Source organism: Athene noctua, chromosome Z (assembly GCF_965140245.1).
Source record: "Athene noctua chromosome Z, bAthNoc1.hap1.1, whole genome shotgun sequence".
In the NCBI taxonomy this organism is placed as follows: domain Eukaryota; kingdom Metazoa; phylum Chordata; class Aves; order Strigiformes; family Strigidae; genus Athene; species Athene noctua.
Genome location: NC_134077.1, coordinates 57,680,109 through 57,699,318, shown reverse-complemented (window position 1 = coordinate 57,699,318; position 19,210 = coordinate 57,680,109). Strand labels below are relative to the sequence as shown.

Genomic DNA, 19,210 nt, shown 5'->3' with positions numbered 1-19,210 from the left:
TGTCAATCAATACCCCCAGGTCCCTCTCTGACTGGCAGCTCTCCAGCCACTCCTCCCCAAGCCTGTAGCGCTGCTGGGGGTTGCTGTGGCCCAAGGGCAGCCCCCGGCATTTGCCCTTATGGAAACTCCTCCAGTTGGCCTCAGCCCATGGCTCCAGCCTGTCCAGGTCTCTCTGCAGAGCCTCCCTGCCCTCGAGCACATCAACACTCCCACCCAACTTGGGGTCATCTGCAAACTCACTGAGGGTGCACTCGATCCCCTCGTCTAGATCATCAGTAAAAGTGTTAAACAGGAGTGGCCCCAAAACCGAGCCCTGGGGGACACCACTCCTGACTGGCCGCCAACTGGATTTAACTCCGTTCACCACAACTCTCTGGGCCCGGCCATCCAGACAGTTTTTTACCCAGCAAAGCGTGTGCCCATCCAAGCCACGAGCAGCCAGTTTTGCCAGGAGAATGCTGTGGGAAATGGTGTTCAAAGGCCTTAATAAAGTCAAGGTAAACAACATCCACAGCCTTTCCCTCATCCAATAAGCAGGTCACCCTGTCATAGAAGGAGATCAGGTTTGTCAGGCAGGACCTGCCTTTCATAACCCCATGCTGACTGGGCCTGAGCATCTGGTTGTCTTGCACGTGTTGTGTGATGTTACCCAGGATGAGCTGCTCCATCAGCTTCCTGGGCACTGAAGCCAAGCTGACAGGCCTGTAATTTCCCAGATCATCCTTCTGACCCTTCTTATAGATGGGTGTCCCATTGGCCGATTTCCAATCTTCTTGGACCTCCCCGGTCAGCCAGGACTGCTGGTAAATGATGGCAAGCGGCTTGGCGAGCACCCCAGCCAGCTCCTTCAGCACCCTCGGGTGTATCCCATCCTGTCCCATAGACTGGTGTGTGTCTGTGTGATGCAGCAGGTCACTGACTGTCTCCTCCTGGGTTGTGGGGGCGTCGTTCTCCCAGTCTCTGTCTTCTGGCTGAGGAGGCTGGATTCCCTCAGTACAACTAGTCTTGCTATTAAAGACTAAGGCAAAGAAGGCATTAAGCACCTCAGCCTTTTCCTCATCACTTGTTACCATGTTTCCTCCCGCATCTAGCAGGGGATGGAGACTCTCCCTGGTCTTTCTTTTGCTGTTACTTATAGAAACATTTCTTGTTGTCCTTGATTGCTGAAGCCAGATTAATTTCCAGTTGGGCTTTAGCCCTCCTGATTTCCACGCTGCATACCCTCACAGCCTCTTTGTAATCACTGTGAGTGGCTAACCCCTTCTTCCAAAGGCTGTAAACTCTCCTTTTCTCCCTGAGTTTCAGGCAAAGCTCCCTGTTCAGCCAGGGTGGTCTTCTCTGCTGCCAGCTTCTCTTAGAGCACCTGGGGACTGCTTGCTCCTGTGACAATAAGACTTTCTTCTTAAAGAGTGCCCCTCCTTCCTGGACCCCTATACCCTTCAGGATCAGCTCCCAAGGGATCCTGTCAAGCAGGTGCCTAAACAAGACAAAGTCATCCCTTTGGAAGTTCTGCTGTCCCCTCTCCTGGCCTCTCTAAGAATAGAGAACTCTATTATTTCATGATCGCTGTGCTCTTGTTGGCCTCCAACTGACACATCCTCCACCAGCCCTTCTCTGTTCACAAAGAGGAGATCCAGCAGGGCACCTTCTCTGGTGGGTTCATTCATCAGCTGCGTCAGGAAATTATCAGGAATCTCCGGGACTGGTCTCACCCTGGTGTGTTTCCAGCAGATGTCTGGGAAGTTTAAGTCTCCCGCAAGAACAAGGGCAAGTGATTGTGAGATTTCACCTAAATGCTTTACAGAATATTTCATCCACCTCTCTGTCCTGGTTGGGTGGCCTATAGTAGACTCCTACTACAACATCTGCCCTATTGGTCTTCCCCCTGATTCTAACGCAAAAACACTCCACCCTGTCTTCACCACACTTGTGCTCAAGGCAATCATAACAGCCCCTAACATACAGCGCCACCCCATCACCTCTCATTCCTTGTCTATCCCTCCTAAGAGCTTGTAGCCATCAACTGGCGCACTCCAGTCATGGGAGACATCCCACCATGTTTCTGTAATAGCCACTACGTCATAATTTTCCTGTTTCATCACGGCTTCAAGCTCCTGCTCTTTGTTACCCATGTTGTGTTCATTGGTATACAAGCAATTCAGATGGGCCGATGTTTTGCCCCCTTCCCCCTTCAAATCTAGTTTAAAGCTCTGTCAATGAGCCCAGATAACCCCTGCCCCAAGATCCTTTTTTCCGTTCTGGGACAGGTGCATCCCATCTAATACCAAGAGGTCTGGTGTCCTGTATATTAACCCATGATTGAAAAATCCAAAGCCCTGACAGTAACACCAGTCTTGGAGTCACAAGTTCATCTGTTGAGTTCTCCTGTATTCTTCATCAATCCCTGCAACTGAAGGGATGGAGAAGAACACATTTTGTGCCCCTGACCCCTTAATCAGTTTTCCCAAGGCCCTGAAATCTCTCTTCATTGATTTAAGACCTCCTGATAATATCGTCACTACCTACCTGAAAAACCAAGAGAGGGTAGTAGTCCTTGGGTCTCACTAGAGTGGGGAGTTTTGCCATGAGGTCCTTGACCCAGGCCCCAGGGATGCAGCAGACTTCCCTATGAAGCGGGTCTGGTCTGCATATGGGGCCTTCGACACCCCTCAGAACGGAGTCACCCACTAGAGTGACTCTTTAGGGGTTCTTTTTAGAACTGGTTTTAATACCTGGTCTAGAACAACCTACCCTTGGTGGACCTTGGTCTTCCTCCTTGTTTGACTTGCAATCCATTTGAATTTAAAAGGTTTGACACTGCAAATGGTACCAAAAGGGGAAAAAAAAAAAAAAGTTTAATAACCAGTGAAAACTTCCAGTGAAATAAACATTGGTTTTATCTACTCAGTTTTCACACTGTTCTATGACAGAGGTTAAAAAAAAAAAAAAAAAAAAAAAAAAGGGGGGGAAAAAGGTACGCTAATGCACATGCAGAGTAAAGCTATAGGATCGGCAGGAACTCCTCCCAAACATAGGTTTGAAAACTCCTTGTCTTGACATCCGTTATGCTAGCATTTAAGAATTTTAGCTGGAAATTAGGACACCTAGGTGTCTGTCAAGTAAGAGATACCAACCAGCTCCTGTTCAGAGGTTACATAGCACAGTGTCACAGAAGGTGCTCCTTCAGAATAAACACAGGATGACACGTGGCTTTCAGACTGTGAAGTAACAACAAACCAAAGTTAAGCATAAAAGCTTCCTGCTTGGGTAATGAATGTCAAGTTTTTATAGAAAAGACATTTTTATTTCAAACACAAAGCTGGAAATTGTGAAATGGATATATCCTAAGAGCTGAAATGAATTGTTTGGCTTTTCCTACCAAAGAAAATATATCAGGTTGGGAACTTATTTTGTGTTTAAAATACATATTATGATTATGGATAAGAGCTTGGCACAATTACCTTTGAAATATTTAGGTACAAAAAGTATTTACTTGGTTTTTGTTTTGTTTTGTTTTTTCCAAAAAAGACTTATTTTGTGACACAGATTTTTATTTACTTAAATTTTTTTTGTTTTCAGTTAGTGTTTCATGCAGTTCCCAACCTGTGGCTAACTACATATATTTCCAAGATGCTCTGCATAATGTTCTAATGCTTTTTCAGCAAAAGATGGGCACAAGTACAAGCACTGGGAAAAGTAATCACATTTAAAAGAAATTAAATACAGGAGACCTGGGACTAACAGTGGAACCACAAAACATTACAAGCATGTAATACATCTAGAAACCCATTCTTCCTTTTTATTTAAATGTTATTTTACAGGGAATTTTTCTTCCATGGAATACCTTCAGTCTGAAAACAGCAAATGAAGCTCAGCAATCATTAAACTAATCATTAATCATTAAACTAATAGTTTTATAGTAGAAATGGTTATTTCAGTACTGAGGAGCATTACTACTAAGGAACCCAACAGAACTCAATTATGAAATACCTCAGCAACTAAAATGCCTGAATTTTAATGAAGTTTTATTAACTCATATTTAGCATTCAATACAAGCACACTCAATTTGCTCTTAGAAAGTTGTTTTGAAAAAAAATTCTCTAAGCTAAATCCAACTTCCTAACATAATCACATTGAAATTCCGTAATGATGAGAGAAGATAATCATAAAAGAACAGTAGTGTTACTGCATAAAATTTTTTGCAAAGATCTGCTTACTTATGCTACTGTTGTGGGAAATATCCTGTAATCCTAATTGTACGGAAAGGATACTTTTCAAGAGATATTCCTTCATTGTGCTGAGAGCTCTGCCTGCAGAAAGAGCATCAGTGCTTGAAAGTCTGGAATAAGCAAATATGCAATATGATAGACAGCATCATCTCCCACATTACCATTCGCAAAATTTTTGCCTCTAGGGAAGTGAAAAACACAGGTTGTGTTTTCGCACAGAGGAACTGATTCCTACCAAAGCTGCAGAACTTCATTCCTATTACAGTTTTTTTCATAACTACAGGCTTGTGCCAATAAAATCACATGTTAAATAGAACCAGTGTAAATATATTTGAAAGAAATTAATATTAGTTTAATTTTAAATACATGTACAGTCACCACTACTACCAGCAGAAGACACTATGTTCAGACAGCAAGGCCTACTCTCTCTAGCCATCATGAAAAAAAACCTTAGCAATTCATTTTCAGGCACATGTTACTTTCCTATTTACAGTTCAGAGTGCTATCTGGATAAAGATAATAACCCTTGTGTTATCTGATATGATGGGTCTATTAGAAGAGTATGAATATTAGAAGAAATTGACAAAATAGCAACTATTCAATCAACTGGAAAAGGACACCTTTTTAAAAGCACATTTGAGAAAACAAAAGCAAAATCACAGCTAATGATGTTGGCCTTTATGTTGTGAATTTTGTTTAAGAGAATGTATACTTAATTTGTACTACCTGAGTTAATGAGGCCTCAAATTTAATTTTCCTAAAAGAAAACATACAAGAAAAAAGATACTGTAGACATTATCAAAACTTGTTCACTTTTCCTTCTTTTTTGGACAAAACCCCACAACTTTTAACTTTTTATCTGAAACATGAACATTGCTGTGCTAAGCACAGACTGGAAAAATCAACAGAATTGTCTTTTTACCATTTAATTTTTTTCACACTGCTTTTGATAATACTTGCTTTAAGCGTATATGTTTTATGTGGAAAATGCTCCCTCTCTATGCTCTGTTTTCAACTTATATATCAGTGAAAAATTTGCAAATAGGAGTGATGGAAAAATAATTTCAAAGTTGCCTATGCTGCAATTATCACTATGGCTTAACTATGCAAGAGTGGAAACAGGAATGTCCAAGGAATTGTAATATCATTCTATGATTCTGATGTAAATAAATTCAAATTTTACAGCTTTTTCATAACAGGCTGTCATGTTGGCACATTCATTTTTCAACTATATCTTACAGTACTTTTAGCACGGATATTGCAAACTGTTTTCCATAGGAACTGAGGGAACACTTCATAAGACACAATATTTCAGATAAATAAGAGCAGATTACTACTCCTATTTAAGAAAGAAACAAAGAGATACAGTCAAACATCAAGCAATATATCTGAGAAGTGGAAAAGGGCAAGTAGAAAACCACACTCTGCTAGACAAGTTAGCTTACTCTTTCAACAAACACTGCAAATAAAGCTATATCTACAAAACCTTCAACTAATTTATTCTGAATTTTATACATGCAACAGATGTGAGGCAAAGCATAGTAACCACAGAAAAGCATGACGATACAAGACAGATCAAAGGCCACTTAACAGAAAGCGTAAAATACAAAACCAAAAAAAGGTTGAGCTGCTGCTAAGTTTCAGCAATTAAATATAATACAGAATGGAAATTTCAGTGACAGAAGTTATCAATATGGCCTAATTTTCCACTTTTTTTTTTTTAATCATCTGCTAAGCAAAGAAATCAAAATCTTTCTTCAAAGCCCTTTAAATTACAGGCTAAATCAATCTTATGACTGAAAATAGGTACTTGGGTAAAATGGATTAGTAGTTACCTGTTATTTACCAGCAATTTCTCTCCTCAGATTTCCTATGTGCTTTATTGTAATCAGGTATTAATCTCAGAATGAGATTTTATTTACTCCAATCGAATTTTAACTTTGTTTTTAGAATAATGAAAGTGGCAACCTGCACAACATTATATACTGTCAGCTAAGAGTGAACCCTTCTGAGCAGAAACTGAAAAGCATGTTTTGAGTAAGCTTTCTCAATGGTCAGGTTTATAAACAATTAGGCTAACAAGAGTCTTCAGAACACATCAGCAAATTGATCACTCCCTCCAAAACAAGCCTAAAAGTAACTCTTAATACTACTGAGGTGGAAAATATTCACATATATTTGCAAAGTACTGTAATTAGAATTATTTGGTCCCTTGCCCAAAACAGTTTAAAAAATTTCCAGAATCATCTCCTTCAATGATACTTGCAAAGGCAGTTACACACAACAGTTTTTAAATTAAGTTCAAAGGAATTAAATTATTAGAAAGAAAGAAAGAAAGAAAGAAAGAAAGAAAGAAAGAAAGAAAGAAAGAAAGAAAGAAAGAAAGAAAAAAGAGCAATATCTAAATACATTAAAAAAAACCTGAAGCCAGAGAATAGTAACATAGCCAAGGTAAACTTCCAACATGTTGGATAATACAACTTGCATTCCGCATGCAAAGAAAGCTTATCTACATCTTTTCCAAAACAAATTTCAACTGCATTTTGATGCCTTTTTGATGTTTGCAAATGAAGATGCATGCTTAGATGACTATCCAAATTAAAGACATGAAATTAAACACATGTACATCATTAGGAAATGCTGTAAGGAAACAAAAGGGCCAAAGACATGCCTTGCTACTGCAGTGAATGCCAGAAAGCACTTCACCTATGTGTATAGGAGTTCCTGGTTCAATACAGTGCTTCTGTCCACTTACCCAACTACAAGTGAAAATACAAAATTGGACTATTTCATACTAAACTATAGCTAAGTATGTTTAGAAACTCATTCTTTTTTGGCATGACTGGGAAAGCAGGTCCCACCGAAAGACCTTATCATGTATTTCAGACTATTGTCGAATCCTCAAATTCAGATGAGCCTCCACATCACTTCGTGCTGCAGTTAGAAGCCAGTCAAAATCTGCACACTTGTGCTCACTCTCTCTCTAAATATAGGACACTTTTCTGAGAAATGCAAAAAGCATTGCTGGTCAATTCCTTTACTACCTTAGAAAATCTGAAGTGTATGATAGTATTACATGGTTCAGTCTAACAGCTTCATAATTTCTTCTGTTAACCTTATATTTGAAACAGGAAAATTGTTGACTATAGTGCCCCATGCCTGACAGCAAAGCTTTCTGTAAAGCCTTATTCTATTTTCCACTCTTCTTCCTTGCCAAGGCATGGTCTAAAATTAGAGAGAAAGAAAAAAAAAAAAAAAAAAAGTGGTTCATAGACAACCCACATGTCATACGATCAGTGGAAACTTTTCCAGGTGCTTAAAAGAAAATGAAGACTTACAACAGCACGTCTATAAAAAGTGCAATCTTATTCCACCGAAATCTTGCCCTAGTTTCAACCAGGATGGAGTTAATTTTCATTGTAGTATTTCATACCATGTGATGTCATGGCTAGAGGTACAGAGGGGCGGGCTTTCGCTTGGGCTGGGGCTCGGGTTCGGGCTGTTTGTCCTGTTGGGTGATGTTGTTGCTGTGGAGGGTGGTCGCCACACTTGATAAGCCACTGTTGCATTTTACCCGTTTCTTTCTGGACTCACTATTGTTACTGTTGTTCTCCTGTTATATTTAGTAAATTCTTTTTATTCAACCTACAGATTCTCTTATTTTTTTGTCCCTTCCCTATTTCACCAAGGAGCAGGGAGGTGAACAGTCGGCCACATGGCATCTGGCTAAAGTCTGAGTTCAAACCTCAACAAACCAATCATAGTCTTATCTGGTTGGAGATCTTCCTACTCCCAATCAGGAGTCTATGTACTGCCATTTTCACTTAACTTCTTAAAAGACTACTGTGATTACCAACCCCAAAATGCATCTCTCTGCGTTATACAAGAGCTAGAAAGAGCAGCTGATCTGTCTTACTGTGGCTTATCATGGACAACTGACTCTTCCTGTCAAACCTGACCATACATGGCCATGATAATGATGCAGGCTGGAAGAAAATCTGCTTGAGATGGCCTCAATGGACCTTCAGCAGGACCAGCTGAGCTCACCCCCACAGGTCACGGTCTGATCACAGAATCACAGAATAATTCAGGTTGGTAAAGACCCTTGGGATCATTGAGTGCAACCATCAGCCCAACTCTACAAAGTTCTCCCCTACACCATATCCTCCAGCATCTCATCTAAACGACCCTTAAACACATCCAGGGATATGTCCTTTAACATCCTTTCAGGTAGTTGTAGACAGTGATGAGGTCTCCCCTAAGCCTTCTCCCCCTCAAACTAAACAGCCCCAGCTCCTTCAATTGCTCCTCATTGGATTTATTCTCCAGGCCCTTCACCAGCTTTGTTTCCCTCTTCTGCACTCGTTCCAGCACCTCAATATTGCTCTTGTAATGAGGTGTCCAAAACTGGACACAACACTCCAGGTGTGGCCTCACCAGTGCAGAGCACAGGGGGACTGTCACCTCCCTACTTCTGCTGGTCACACTATTTCTAATACAAGCCAGGATGCCGTTGGCTTTCTTGGCCACCCGGGCACACTGCCGGCTCATGTTCAGCTGCTTGTCAATGAGAACCCCCAGATCCTTCTCTCCCAGACAGCTCCAGCCACACCTCCCCAAGCCTGTAGCCATGCAGGGGGTTGTTGTGGCCCAAGTGCAGGACCTGGCACTTGGCCTTGTTGAAGCTCATCCCATTAATGTTGGCCCACTGATCCAATCTATCCAAGTCTCTCTGTAGAGCCTCCCTATCCTCATGCAGATCAACACTCCCGCTTACTTTGGTGTCATCTGCGAATCTTCTGATGACACACTCTATGTCCTTACCAAGATCATCAATAAAGATGTTAAACAGAAATGGTCCCAACACCGAGCCCTGAGGAACACCACTTGTGAGTGGCCACTGGCTGGATTTAGCTCCACTGACCACCACTCTCTGGGACCGTCCATCCAGCCAGCGCTTGACCCAGCAGACCGTGTGCTCATCCAGGCCATGGGCAGCCAGTTTTTCTATGAGAATTCTATGGGCAACTGTGTCGAATGCTTTTCGAAAATCCAGGGAGACAATATCCACAGCTTTTCCCTTATCCAACAGTCGGGTCATCTTGTCATAGAAGCAGATCTGGTTTGTCAGGCAGGAGCTGCCTTTCATAACCCCATGCTGACTGGGCCTGATCCCCTGGTTGTCATTATATGACTTGTAATGGCACTTGAGATGACCTGCTCCATGACCTTCCCTGGCACCGAGGTCAGACTCACAGGTCTGTAGTTCCCTGGATCCTCCTTTCTGCCTCTCTTGTAGATGGGTGTCACATTTGCCACCCTCCAGTCCAATGGCACCTCCCCAGTCAGCCATGACTTCAGGTAAATCATGGACAGCGGCTTGGCGAGCACATGTGCCAACTCTTTCAGCGCCCTTGGGTGTCACCCATCCGGTCCCACAGACTTGTGTGCATCCAAGTGGTGCAGCAGGTCTCTGACCACCTCCTCTTCAGCTGTGCTGACCTCAGTCTGCTTCCCCTCCCCATCTCCCAGCTCATGAGGCTGGGTGTGCAGGGAACAGCCAGTTCCACTGCTAAAGGCTGAGGCAAAGTAGGCGTTGAGCACCTCAGCCTTTTCCTCATCCTTAGTTACCATGTTTCCCTCTGCATCCAGTAAAGGAGGGAGATTTTCCCTAATCCTCCTTTTGTTGTTAAAGAATTTCTAGAAACATTTTTCATTATCTTTAACAGCTGTAGCCAGGTTGAGCTCTGGCTGTGCTTTGGCTCTCCTGATGTTCTCCCTGCATAACTTCACTACATCTTTATAGTCTTCATGAGAGACCTTCCCCCTCTTCCAAAGGCAATAGATTCTCCTTTTGTTCTTGAGATCCAGCCAAAGGTCCCTGTTTAGCCAGGCCGTCTCCTTCCCCACCTGCTTGTTCTCCAGCACACGGGCACAGCCTGCTCCTGTGCCTTTAAGACTTCTCTCCTGAAGTATGTCCAGCCTTCCTGGGCTCCCATATCCTTCAGGGCAGCCTCACAAGGGATTTTGTCAATCAGTCTTTTGAACAGGTCAGAGTTAGCCCTCTGGAAGTCTAAGGTGGCAGTTTTACTAACCCCTCTCTTTGTTTCTCCAAGGATGGAAAACTCAACCATCTCACGGTCACTGCACCCTAGACGGCCTCCAACCTTTACCTCCCCCACCAGCTCTTCCCTGTTCACAAGCAGCAGGTCCAGGAGGCACCTTCCCTGCTCGGCTCACTCACCAGCTGTGTGAGGAAGTTATCCTCCACACACTCCAGGAACCTCCTGGATTGTTCCCTCTCTGCTGTGCTTGATCCCAGCAGGCACCCAGGAGGTTAAAGTCCCCTCAAGAACAACAGCAAGTGACCGCGAGATTTCTCCCAACTGTTTACAGAAAGCTTCCTCCACCTCACTGCTTTGGCTGGGGGGTCTATAGCAGACTCCACAGCAAGATCCGCTTTATTGGCCCTTAACCTACTCCAAACACTCTCAACCCCGTCATCACTGTACTTGATTTCTGAGCTCTCACAGCATTCTCTAACACACAGGGCCACTCCACTGCCTCTCCTTCCCTGTCTGTCCTTCCTGAAGAGCTTGTTGCCATTGCTGCTTATGTGTGTTCATAAGCAACATTATTTTCCCCATGTTTAGAGGTTTGACATTGAAGTTCTATTCACAGTCATAATTTAAGTATTTATTTCTAAATTATTATGTTCTCTAATAAGCTACCAGAAAGGAATATGTTAGTCCTGTTTGCCATTAAATTTACTTTATTTTGGTTTTGTTAAAGAAAGGTCCACTTCTGCCTACAGAAAATCCCTTTTAATTAATTGTTTATAATGAGGTCTTTATTTAGGCACCCATAATGCATGCAATGGGGTCTGTTCTGTAAATGGTCTCAGTACTGTGGAACAGTCTGAGCTCTACCTTAAGTCTGCAACCGCTGTCAAAAAGAAAACCACGGTGCATTTGACAGAGGTGGGAGGGAGAGGACAGTAGAAAGCAAAGTGAAAAAAAAAGAAAAGCAAGCAGGGAACAGATATTCAAGGGCAACCATGAAAACCAATTTTTTTTTTTTTTTTTTAAATAAGAAAACTAGCCCTTTCCCAGTGTATTTCTCAACAAGAGTTGAGATTTCAAAATATATTATATCCCTCTTTATAAGCACACAACTGCCATGCATGTGCATGGGCACAGTGAAGAAAAAAATCACTTACTTGCTTCAACTTGAAAAACAGGTAGCTAGAGGGATATAATAGCTCTGTAAAACCAGAAGAGGCATGGAGGTGAACGAATAGGCATTGACAGTCTGCTGTCTCTTTCAAAACAACTATTAGAGGTTCTAAATAAGAACAATAGGCCAATCAAAACCAAAAGGATGTGGTTTTTGACACAGAACACAGGTAAACTGACCATCTGCTGCCCAAAAATGCTGTGGATGGCAGGAGGATGCTAAATAAATGCATGGAAGAGGAATCCACTGAGAGTTGTTGAAAACTCAGAACCCCCATGTGGCTCAGGAAGCTCCTGATCCAGAAGCATTTGGAAGCTGGGAGCACATGCTAGGGAAAGGAGAGAAGTTATGTTTATGTCACTTCTGCCTCATTCTTTGGAGATCTGTTTTTTCATGACAAAACATTGCTGGATGGATAGCAATCCAGAATAACCACCCTATTTCCTATCAGGTAAAAGACTAAAGGAACTGCTAAATTTGCCAGACAAAAAATATGTTTTTAATTTTCAGTGAACAGAACTGGATGCTTCGAATTACACTTTCTGAAGTATATTTGCAATATCTGGATGTACATGGTTACATTCATATTCAAGAAAATATTTTAATTACTACCATAAACAAGCTACCCTTCATACAGAATTACATATACTGGTAATGTCCCACACAGGTTAGAACAAAGTTTTAGTTTGTTTATTGCAACAGTAGTTTCAAAAACAGCTTGGTATTCCTCCAGGACCCATGAGTACTGCCACTGATGAGTGCTTTAAAAAGGTCTCATCTTTGAAAGAATACTGTTTCTTCAACAGGTGTCCAGTCTTTTTGTATAAGTGATTAATATTGTTCCACCTGAGCTTTTTTATGATGGTTCTGCACTACGACAAAGCAAATAAAGTACTTTTAAAAGAAGCTGATTATGGTGCAACAGGAATGAGCAGATGAACACAGTAGTCAAACTTACTTTTGCCCTGTAAAGTTGTAATATGACAGCTGCTTAAACATTTAAACTGTGACTCAAAGATCATAAGGGACAGATTTGCCCTCAGAACAAACCAACAGCCTCATTTGACTTCAAGGCTAACAGGGACATGGGGTTTCCCTTTAATTTCTTCACCAAACATAAGTTTCAAGCTAGCCAAAAGCTTTCTGTTGAGATAGCTATGAAAAATGGTTTCATCTAAATAAATCAAAGGTTGGAGAAATGCAACTCCAGAACCAAGCCTCTCTGAACTGGTCATCTATGGGCTGTCCCCACCATGACTCAACAATGTTGACCAAGCTGTCCACAGGAATGCAGCCAGGAGTTACCTAAGGACAACACCATCAGTTAAAAATTCATCTCACCTCTGATACGAAGGTATACAAACTCAGTTTCTAGATACAGCAGCTCCTTATGATTTTCCTACGAGGTTCTGTCTTTCCACTTACTTTCCTGAATCTTTTACTAAAACCACACTAAGAATCTTCCATTTCTTGTTCAAAAAACTATAAAGATATGCTTGACCCCAGACTGTGATATTTGTATTTTCTCCTTTACGTTCAAACAGCCAACCTGTCCAACAAAACAATTCTTTCAGTTGTGCACAACATACAATAATCACAGCTATACACTGCTGCATATAGCTAGAGAGGCTGTGTTTTACAATGATTTCAATAAGAAAAAATACAGGATGATAAGTTTTTTTGTTTGGGGGTTTTTCTGTTAGACCGATGTTTTTAATAACAAACTGGTCTCATGCTCACCAGTTTTCCTGGTAAAAACAGTAAATTAATGTAGAGAAACATCTGCAGTGTTTTCAGTTGAGGCAAAACAACATTGCACAGTATGTGACATCCCAAAAGAAAACAGAAAGTGCAAAACCAATATACATTATAACGTTTAAATTGCATAAAGGTAGAGCATATACTGAAGTAAACTGGAATAACAGTTACTTCACAATCTTTCAAGAAAGCAGCAGCACACATAAAACATTGCACTAGAGGAGTTTTTAACAGACAGTTTTTATTTTTTATAAATATTCACTGCAAAATCCAAAAGCCAGCAGACATCCGGTTAGACTGTTGCCTGAGTCAACCATAGATTTCTACACAGGTAATAGGAAAAGGCAACAGCAAACCAGACATAAAGCACTGGGGGTGAGTCAGTATGTTGGGTTTTCATTTTTAAATCAGTTTCATGTTAAAATAATTTTGTAATTCAACATTGAGAGCAGCCTGTAAACTTAGTTTCTGATCTAGAACTTCGCTCAGTCTTCCTAAAAACTTACTGTTTGAAGCCTAGTCGGTTATTTGGTGAGGTGTATTATGCAAGCAGCTGTATCCTGCCCCCCCTGCAGCAGAGATGAAGGCAGAGGGCATAGCAAGGGAGCGTTCGCACTAAGCACACGGTAGCGCTGGCTCACCCACTCACCGCGCTAGACACAGGCTTCTCTTCGGGCACGGGCTATAGCGGGAGAAGCTGTTCCCACGCCGGAAACTTTGACGTCCGAGAGCTTATGCTTGGGCACAAACAGCTGCCACAGAAAAAAACCAAAACAAAACAAAAACAAAAAAACCCACCAACCCCCCAAAAAAACCAGAAAACCACAACCAAAAAACCAACCAACCAACAACCCCTAACTTTCCTAGGCTAAGGCTGCTTCACCTTTTGTGATTTTGTATCAGATGGTTTCAAGTGTTTTCTTTCAGCCAGTGATGCGGGCTTAGTTTTTTCCCCGTCCAGCCACTGTCAGAGCAGCAGGAGTTCTATCGCAGGTGTGTTTGGCGTCTGTGCTGAGCTGCAACAGCTAGAAAGAGAGGCTCAAAGCTGTGAACTTGATCCGCCCCGCAGCTCACACCCACGGCTCCGCAAGCCCCGTTACCACCAGGGAAGCAGCACTGGCTGGGAAAGTCCATCGGCCGGGGGAAGATGGTGCCTCGAGGGGACGCTCCGCACCGGCGGGTGCGGCAGGGCCAGGCAGGCGGTACCGCCTCCCCCCGCGCCGCACCGGGGGGGCGGTGCCAGGAGGCCCCGCGCTCCGCCGCACACCGGACAGGCCGCGTGCGGGTCTGACGCGGTTTCTCTCGAAAGAAAACCGCCGGGAAGAAAAACCTCCCGGACGGACGGCGGGCGGAAGGACGGCGGGCGGGCAGGAGCAGCCCCCGGCGCAGCGGGCCGTGACTGCCGGCCGCTCCTCCCCAGCCCGGCTGCAGGAGGGGCCGCGCCGGCAGACACGAGACGGGCCGCCGCCAGCCCTCCGAGGCGGCAGGGCCCCGCCGGGACGAGGTGCCGGCCCGCCCCGGGGGCAGCTCGGCGGCAGCCCGCCACTCACCCAGCGGCAGCAGCTTCAGCTCCCGGCGGGCGTCCCGCTTGTCCCGGCGCAGCCGCCGCTCGACCTCCGCGCTGATGCGCTGCGACTCCTTCTCGGCGGAGAGGCAGCACCAGCCATGGCCGCCGGCTCCCGCGGCCGGAGGCGAGCGAAGGGGAGCCGTCCCCAGTCTCGCCCCGCCGTGGCAAGGGGCTGCGTCTCCCCTTCCTTCCCGCCGCCGGGGGGGGCGGGGGCAGGCAGGTGCCGCCTCCTCCTCGCCGGTGAGTGACTGCGGGCGCGGCCAGACTGCAGCTCCGGCGGGGAGGGAGCGACCCCCCTCCCGCCGCGGCGGGGGCCGAGGGGCGGGGAGGGACGCCCGAATGCCTGAGAAGCGCCGAGGGAAGCAAAGACAGGCAGCTGCTTAAAAACATCACAGAACTCCTCGTGCACACACAAAAGCCCCCCAGATAACCGGGGGGGGGGGGAAGCCAAACCCAAAACCGCACACGCACGCTGCCGAAGTTTAGGAGGGCGGTTGGAAAGGGGAGACTAGGTGTCATCACGGAGCTCCGGCGCCACGGGGGTGCTGCCTGCATGCCTGCATGCCGGCGGGGGGCGCGCCGCTGTCACCTCCCTCTGAGGCCAGCGGAGGGCAGAGGGGGGACCCGGCAGGTTACTGTTATGAAATCCCATATCTGGGGCTTATTTTTCCTTTTCCCACTAGACACCTTTGCCGATTCACAGGGATGGAAGCTGTGCAAGGGAGTGGTTCGTGCCTGCCTTTGGTGTCGGCTGGTTGTCATTTTGGCGTCTTTTGAGAATCAGCTGTATTTCACTCCTTGCTTGCATAGCTGGATCTAGCATTAACTTACTGGCTTGTATTTTGTAAGGAATACAGTCTTGGAAAACCTTCCAGATCTAAGTCATGCCCTGCAGTAGTAAAACTATTGTTCTCCAGAGCAGCTATAAGGCATTATTAACACAAGGCTGCTCCAGCTGCCCTGTGGGTATCCTGGAAGCCTACTGTATCTCATGGTGAAGTAACAGTTGCTTTGCTTCTGCCTGATACAAGTAATTCAAGGTCTGTGGTAGTACAGGTATGTAACATTTAGCAGCATTGTTACAAAATGCTGCAATCTCTGGCTACAAGCTCTTCAGGAAGGACAGACAGGGAAGGAGAGGCGGTGGAGTGGCCCTGTGTGTTAGAGAATGCTGTGAGAGCTCAGAAATCAAGTACAGTGATGATGGGGTTGAGAGTGTTTGGAGTAGGTTAAGGGCCAATAAAGCGGATCTTGCTGTGGAGTCTGCTATAGACCCCCCAGCCAAAGCAGTGAGGTGGAGGAAGCTTTCTGTAAACAGTTGGGAGAAATCTCGCGGTCACTTGCTGTTGTTCTTGAGGGGACTTTAACCTCCTGGGTGCCTGCTGGGATCAAGCACAGCAGAGAGGGAACAATCCAGGAGGTTCCTGGAGTGTGTGGAGGATAACTTCCTCACACAGCTGGTGAGTGAGCCGAGCAGGGAAGGTGCCTCCTGGACCTGCTGCTTGTGAACAGGGAAGAGCTGGTGGGGGAGGTAAAGGTTGGAGGCCGTCTAGGGTGCAGTGACCGTGAGATGGTTGAGTTTTCCATCCTTGGAGAAACAAAGAGAGGGGTTAGTAAAACTGCCACCTTGGACTTCTGGAGGGCAAACTCTGACCTCTTCAAAAGACCAATTGACAAAATCCCTTGTGAGGCTGCCCTGAAGGATATGGGAGCCCAGGAAGGCTGGACATACTTCAGGAGAGAAGTCTTAAAGGCACAGGAGCAGGCTGTGCCCGTGTGCTGGAGAACAAGCAGGTGGGGAAGGAGACGGCCTGGCTAAACAGGGACCTTTGGCTGGATCTCAAGAACAAAAGGAGAATCTATTGCCTTTGGAAGAGGGGGAAGGTCTCTCATGAAGACTATAAAGATGTAGTGAAGTTATGCAGGGAGAACATCAGGAGAGCCAAAGCACAGCCAGAGCTCAACCTGGCTACAGCTGTTAAAGATAATGAAAAATGTTTCTAGAAATTCTTTAACAACAAAAGGAGGATTAGGGAAAATCTCCCTCCTTTACTGGATGCAGAGGGAAACATGGTAACTAAGGATGAGGAAAAGGCTGAGGTGCTCAACGCCTACTTTGCCTCAGCCTTTAGCAGTGGAACTGGCTGTTCCCTGCACACCCAGCCTCATGAGCTGGGAGATGGGGAGGGGAAGCAGAGTGAGGTCAGCACAGCTGAAGAGGAGGTGGTCAGAGACCTGCTGCACCACTTGGATGCACACAAGTCTGTGGGACCGGATGGGTGACACCCAAGGGCGCTGAAGGAGTTGGCAGATGTGCTCGCCACGCCACTGTCCATGATTTACCTGAAGTCATGGCTGACTGGGGAGGTGCCATTGGACTGGAGGGTGGCAAATGTGACACCCATCTACAAGAGAGGCAGAAAGGAGGATCCAGGGAACTATAGACCTGTCAGTCTGACCTCAGTGCCAGAGAAAGTCATGGAGCAGGTCATCTCAAGTGCCATTACAAGTCATATAATGACAACCAGGGGATCAGGCCCAGTCAGCATGGGGTTATGAAAGGCAGGTCCTGCCTGACAAACCTGATCTGCTTCTATGACAAGATGACCTGACTATTGGATAAGGGAAAAGCTGTGGATATTGTCTCCCTGGATTTTCGAAAAGCATTTGACACAGTTGCCCATAGAATTCTCATAGAAAAACTGGCTGCCCATGGCCTGGATGAGCACACGGTCTGCTGGGTCAAGCACTGGCTGGATGGATGGTCCCAGAGAGTGGTGGTCAGTGGAGCTAAATCCAGCCAGTGGCCACTCACAAGTGGTGTTCCTCAGGGCTCGGTGTTGGGACCATTTCTGTTTAACATCTTTATTGATGATCTTGATAAGGACATAGAGTGTGTCATCAGAAGATTCGCAGATGACACCAAAGTAAGCGGGAGTGTTGATCTGCATGAGGATAGGGAGGCTCTACAGAGAGACTTGGATAGATTGGATCTGTGGGCCAACGTTAACGGGATGAGCTTCAACACGGCCAAGTGCCAGGTCCTGCACTTGGGCCACAACAGCCCCCTGCATGGCTACAGGCTTGGGGAGGTGTGGCTGGAGCTGTCTGGGAGAGAAGGATCTGGGGGTTCTCATTGACAAGCAGCTGAACATGAGCCAGCAGTGTGCCCAGGTGGCCAAGAAAGCCAACGGCATCCTGGCTTGTGTCAGAAATAGTGTGACCAGCAGAAGTAGGGAGGTGACAGTCCCCCTGTGCTCTGCACTGGTGAGGCCACACCTGGAGTGCTGTGTCCAGTTTTGGGCACCTCAATACGAGAGAGATATTGAGGTGCTGGAATGATGAAGCTGGTAAAGAGCCTGGAAAAGAAATCTTATGAGGAGTGCATGAAGGAGCTGGGACTGTTTAGTTTGAGGAGGAGAAGGCTGAGGGGAGACCTCATCACTCTCTACAGCTACCTGAAAGGACATTGTAGAGAGGTTGGTGCTGGTCTCTTCTCACAGGTAGTTGTGACAGAACAAGAGGGAATGGCTTTAAACTGCAACAGGGGAGTTTTAGGCTGGACATTAGGAAAAAAAATTTCACAGAAGGAGTGGTCAGACAGTGGAATAGGCTGCCCAGGGAGGTGGTGGAGTCACCATCCCTGGATGTGTTTAAGGGTCGTTTAGATGAGATGCTGGGGGATGTGGTGTAGGGGAGAACTTTGTAGAGTCGGACTGATGGTTGGACTCGATGATCCCTAGGGTCTTGTCCAACCTGAATGATTCTGTGAAAAGGCATGTTCACAATTTCTTTATATATAGAAAACACTGACTTCTTACAGAGTAATTATCACTGTCTCCTTTGAGAACCTGGAACTGCAAGCTTGGGTACCAGAGAGAGAGTGCTACATAATCAGTTGTGCTAACATTACAAATACAATTCTATGTTTGGCGTGGTCGAGGAGGAAACTCCTTCAGGCTACAGATCCCATGGCTTCAGGGTTTTTTTTCAGTTCAGCCACTTCTGTCCTCTGGGCAGGATCACCTCCATAGATAGCTCTTTTAGGACACCCCTGCTAATGCAACACTACATCATACTCCATCTACCAGACTTTGCTACTCTTTTACAAGTTTGCAGTCTGTGGGCAGTATGATATTTTTGACCTTATAGCTCTACTGAAGGTCTCCAAAATCAGCACATGATTTTTAAATCGCTTGTCAAGTTTATTTCAGGTGTCAAAAGTCTTTATTTTCTGGTTTGGTTTGGTTTTTTTGCAGGGGGGAGTGGACGGTAACATTTATTGCACACGAGCTAGATCCTCAGGTTTATAACAGCTTGTTTACAATAAAAATGAAACTTTTTTTTCTCTCAGCTTTGCTTTCTTTGTGCAAACTTTGTGTTCAAAGTTTCCTTAGAGTTTGATTGTTTACTTCCTCAT

At 45.1% G+C, this 19,210-nt stretch overlaps 1 pseudogene; it reads right to left on the bottom strand.

The window, feature by feature from the left end:
- LOC141973789 (guanine nucleotide-binding protein subunit alpha-14-like) overlaps positions 1–19,210 on the bottom strand; it is a 111,580-nt pseudogene that overhangs the window by 78,575 nt on the left and 13,795 nt on the right.